This window comes from Lycium ferocissimum, chromosome 8, assembly GCF_029784015.1.
Source record: "Lycium ferocissimum isolate CSIRO_LF1 chromosome 8, AGI_CSIRO_Lferr_CH_V1, whole genome shotgun sequence".
NCBI classification, from domain to species: domain Eukaryota; kingdom Viridiplantae; phylum Streptophyta; class Magnoliopsida; order Solanales; family Solanaceae; genus Lycium; species Lycium ferocissimum.
In genome coordinates, this window is record NC_081349.1 from 37,800,365 (window position 1) to 37,805,434 (window position 5,070).

The window sequence follows — 5,070 nt, forward strand, 5'->3', positions numbered from 1 at the left end:
TTTCAGATTTGCTCATATTTACTCAAGACAAAAAAAATTGGGGTTACCTTATTAATTAAGGAAATTTTAAAATTAAAAAACTTATTTTTTCAAAGTTAATGTTTTGGTATACAAATTGGTCTTTTAAAGTGCAAAAAAAATTAAAGGGAAACTTTTTTTGGGAAACCAAAGGAGTACACTTGATTGAAATTGAACGAAAAGTATTTAAATTAACGTCAGAAAAAAGTAAGAATAAATGGGTTCGACTTGATGGAGTCATAAATTGGCCGGCAATCTGCCTTTTTTCATGAATTGAATTTTTTTTTCTACGAATTTTTAAGGTAAAAAAAGTAACCCCCGTTCCAAGTTCTTTTTAAAATTGTTCGGGGATATTTAAAACAAAACATTCGTGAATTTTAAAATTTAAAAGAAGTATGGAGATAGGATATACATAGGTCTTCCCGTATTATGAGGGGGAGAAAGTTTTTTTTCCAATGAATCTTGCCCAAAAAATTACCAAAATGGGGTCGGAAAAAAATAAGGGAAGTGAAAAAGCTTGACAAAATACTTGAAATTAAAAAAAAAAATAAAAAAAAAATTCGTTGAAAATTGATTTTTGGGTACTTTAATTATTTATGATATACAGTTGTAATTTTCCATTATAAACCTTGAATATTTTGTATTCCTTAAAGGGGTCGGTCATGATTTGATTGAATTTTTAAAAAAGAAAATTTAAAAAAAGTTAAAATTAAAATATCCAAAACCAAAAAGGGGCATCTCCTTGTGTGAAGTGCATGTACTCCTAAGTCCTAAGTTCCTAACTGGATGCACTTTTGCTTATAATAATTGTGGCATGATAGACTTATCCAGGGGAAAAATTTTTAAAAATTTTTACTTTTTTTTAAAAAGTATTTTTGTTTAAATTTTTTTAAAAAAAATTTTTTTTAAAAAACAATTTTATTTGGTTAATTAATTAAAAAAAAAAAACAAAAACAAAATTTAAATTTTTTGGCTTTTTAAAAAATTTTTTTGTTTGTTTTTTTTTAAAATCTTTTTAAAAATTAAATTTTTTGGGGGAAAAAAATTTTTTTAAAAACCCCGCTTTTTTACCTTTAAAAACCTTTATTTTCCTTAAAAAAAGATAAAATTTCCCTTTTTTTTTAAATAAGAAAACATTGAAAAAAAAAACCCCAAAGGAAAAAAAAAAAGTTTTAAACAGGCTATTATTCGTCTGTAGATATTATCTATGCCAACCCACAACATATCTACAAGGATTTTTTTTTAAAGGAAGTAATTTGAAGGTAGGATTTTGTTCTGCAAACCTCATAGACAAAATCTGATGGAGATCCTCGATACCAATCTGGATTATATTCTCACTCTCTAGGAGAACAATTTCTTATTTTTTCCTGTAAATTAGAACTGCATTCCCTCATATATATTAGCTAAATTCTAATCTACCACAAACACAACCTATAGTGTTTTGAGTAAGAACTTATTTGCGCCTGATATTTACACTAAAACGATGAATGTAACATGATTTTTTTCATGCACATATTTTTAACTTGATAATGATTAAGTGATATGTATTCTTATTTTAACTTCAAGGGGGTTTTTTTTAAATTTGACTTGGGGTGAAACCCCCGCTTAATAAGATATACCTTTCCCCATCATTCCCAAATCCAAGATCAGTCTACTATCTTTTGTGTACACGTAGGAGTTTGTCTCAAATATTAAAAAACCCTTTTTCTCAATAGTTTTTGCTAGCGAGATATGAAAAACATATTCAATATATAGGGAACAAGTGAAAATCGACCAATTTTCTTTTGGAAAAATTGAAAAAGCTTTCTTTAAAACCTACATTATATTAACGTGCTTAAAACCTTTTAAGTTTCAAATACCTTATACCTTAAAGATCTACCTTTTTATTTATTTTATAAGTATATACCTTCAAAATATACCAAGAGTAGGACAAGCATGAACTGTTGTGCTCTTCAACCTTCATCGAGGAAGTCCAATGGGTGATGACAACCAGGAACTTGCAAGTAGTACTCCATAAAGTCCAATAATGGAAGATGAAGAAGTGTTAAGATAATACCACTGAGTTGGTAGAACTTTTGTTCACCTATTGAATACTATTGGGAAAATTTTCAAATGTATTCATAAGATATTTAATTAATCTTATGTATTAACTTGGGCCCAGGGGGCTTGAATAATCTCTTTTTTCCTGTAAAGGAAAAGGGCCGCGTACACTTTATCCTCCCCAAATTTCACATCGTGGATTTCACTGGGTATGTTGTTGTTGTTTATCTTTCGTTTAACTTTTAAGTTTTTTAAAGATCGGGGCTCCCTATCGTTAATTTCATTTTCAATATATTAACGTCTTTTCAATGTTGTCCACCTTAAACATTTTTCCCGTAAAACAAACAAAAGGTTACACTATACCATAAATTACAAATCTTATATATATATATATATAAAAAAAAAGAAAATAAACCCTTTACCGGGGAATTAAAACAAGGAATTGTATTTATCTTTTTTTACAAATTTTTTACAATTAATTCCTTCTTTCCCTGCGTACACTATTAAACGAATATTAGGGAATGATCATACATAAGCTTAGTGAGGTCTTTCACCATCGCGCAAAGCTCAGGTAAATCACCTAGTTAATTTATATATACATGCCGTAATAATTTGAAGTGTATCCTTGAATGATTGGAAAAGTCCAAATATACCATTGTGTGGCTCCCACCGTATCAGCCAACCAAACCAAAAAATTTCAACGTTAAAAATTCGTTAATATATAGAGGTATCTTTGAGACGAATGATAAAGATTGGGGCTGATAAAGATTGGGGCTCCTATGAGCCCTTTTTACCTATGTCATGATTCTCATGTATTGTTAGTGAATTTACAAAGCAAGCGATCAAGGTAGAAAAATAAATCATTTTAATGGCACTCCAAGCATGTGGATATCGACTGACACAACAATAATTAATCATTGGATCCACCTAAGCTATTTCCTGCAAGCATAATGAAGATCATGTTGAATGTTCTATTAGTGATTGGCTCCCTCTTGGCAAAGGAAGAAATGCAGGTTCAGGCGATTAATAATAATAATAATAATAATAATAATAATAATAATATAATTCTATTTTTTTTATAACAGACACTTGAATGAAGTGTGTGGGCCTATATATAAAGTTATGAATAAGTTATCCATCATTAGAAATGACGGGGGCTCCTATGAGCTATGAGCCAAAAGGTAAACAAAGACATATGTAAGATAAATCGCAAACATTGAGAATATATTTGGATCTTTTTCCTTTTGCCTTTACAAAATAAATGATCTTGTTCAGAAAATTATATATTATTGATGATAATAATGAAACTTCCTTTGCTTGTTGATAGGATTCGATTATATATCAAAAATCCTCTCTATTTTCCTTTTAAAATTTCTTCTATAAAGGCTATTGGACAATCATTTCAAAACTAATTGTTCAGTTTCAATTTATATTGAAATATGTGGTCTTAAAAATTACATAACAACTGTGTAGTAATAAAAGTTCGTTACTAAAAGTAAAATGAAAAGTTTAAGTTAAATTGTGTTCACATGTAGAAATATAATTTGTTATTGAACGAACTAACAAAAAAATTAGTGTCGTATAAAATGGAAAGGAAAGAATATAATATAAACCTCACCACTTTATCTTTCGTGACTATCCAAAAATGTTTATACTAAGACATGTATTGAAGAAGTGAATCAATATGTCAACTAATAAAAGTTCATGAAGAGAGTTGGACTTCATGGAATGTAAGGTTGAAAGTGACACCAAGATAATCGAATCAACAATTTCGGACAATATAGGATGTAATTTTTCAGAGAAATGGATTGGGATAGGAAAACACATTAGGCTAATGTAAGAAAATTAAGCCCATTATTAATTAATTAACTATAATAAAAGCCTGTTTTCACATAATGTAACACAATTCTTAGGACAAATTGGATAGAGAGAAGACTATCAAAGGACTACGACATATAAATGAAACAATTGACATAATTCAACAGAGGATCCACGTGTTGGGCGAGAATGCATTCACAAAATGTCTACTACAACGGAATAATCTCGAAAGACAAAAATGCATTTCTACATTTTATTTTCTTTCTTTTGGCACCAAAGCATAAGGTCAAGTATTAATACATTCTCCCTCAGATGGCACCCATGCTTAAATTTCTTTGCAACCATATCTAGATGCATTTTAGGCCTTTGAAAAGTCGGATGATGATAAGATCGATGCTATTATCTCATAAAACGTGAGATATATTCGATCCGTGAATTTTTATTGAACATAATTAATAAGCTGACCAGCGGAGGATCTAGTATACAAGCTATGGATTTATCTTGAATTCAATAAATCAATTGAGTGATAATAGAATTACAAAGTCGAATGCATAGAGTTTAAATTTTGAATTCGCTAAAATTGACCAATATTTGTTTTGGGAGGGGGGGTAAGTTGACCATATAGGAATTTATAATTGGAAAGCGGGGGGGCAATTACGAAAAAAAGATTATTATTATTTTTTTTATTTTTTTTTGGCATTTCCAAACTGAATGTAACAAAAATAAAAGAGCATGTTCAGCTGACAGAGAGAGCATGAAAAAGTGATAAAACATATCTGATCTTCTACCTATTCACCGGTCGAAGGTTCCAGTTGTGGTTTTGTTCGGAGTTGTTGTTCATCTGATTCAAAGTAAAAAAAATTAGATCTATTAGCTATTAAAAGATATGAGTAACGAAGAGTTGTGCATGGGCTCAAAGTACATATAAATTGTGATGAGTGTGGGAATACAATAAGGAAAATTTTAGAAAAGATTGAAGGGGTTTGTAAATAAGCGTGGATTCAGGAAAAGGTACAGTGACGGTTTCTGAAAATGCATACCCGGCCACACAAATCAAGAAATTAGCAAAACATAAGAAATATGCACAGGTATTTGGTGATAGAGGAGGTGGAGCACAGATGAAGCTGCCGATGATGGGTGATAATGGAGGTGGAACTAAGCCTGCCCAAATGGGTGGGGGGGGGCCGGGCCAAA